Here is a 696-nt window from a genome sequence, read left to right as displayed (position 1 = left end):
TGTAATAAATATTTTGTCCGAGTCTCCCGTTATTCCGCAGAATTATCTTGTGTCTCTATGGGAAATCAGTTACACTTGAAAGTGTCTTATACTGACATTGTCTATGTACGTTTTAATTTGTCCGAGTCTCCCGTTATTCCGCAGAATTATCTTGCGTCTCTATGGGAAATCAGTTACACTTGAAAGTGTCTTATACTGACATTGTCTATGTACGTTTTAATTTGTCCGAGTCTCCCGTTATTCCGCAGAATTATCTTGCGTCTCTATGGGAAATCAGTTACACTTGAAAGTGTCGTATACTGACATTGTCTATGTACGTTTTAATTTGCTCTGGGATTTAAGAATATGTATGTATGGAAAGGTTGGTACAGTTTATAGAACGGCATCCTGACATTTTATTGATTGTTTGGAACTTTAATGGTGCTACAAAATCACGCGAATTCTCTTAACCAATGAAAGAACAGACATTAAAGTTTGGAGAGGGCTTGAATTAGTAGTGGAAGAAACTTTTTTTTCCAAATGTACAGCGTTTCGATAAGCTTTTCTCACCATTGAGACGTTGTACATTTTTAAATAAAGTTTGTTTTTTCACTATCCATTCAAGCCATCTCCAAACTTCATTATCCAAAAAGTGGGTCCTCGTCATACAAAAAAGGACAGTTTTTTGTTGAATTTCGCGCAAAGCTACACGAGGGC

Source organism: Limulus polyphemus, unplaced genomic scaffold (assembly GCF_000517525.1).
Source record: "Limulus polyphemus unplaced genomic scaffold, Limulus_polyphemus-2.1.2 Scaffold2363, whole genome shotgun sequence".
NCBI lineage: Eukaryota > Metazoa > Arthropoda > Merostomata > Xiphosura > Limulidae > Limulus > Limulus polyphemus.
Note: the sequence above shows the minus strand (reverse complement) of the source record.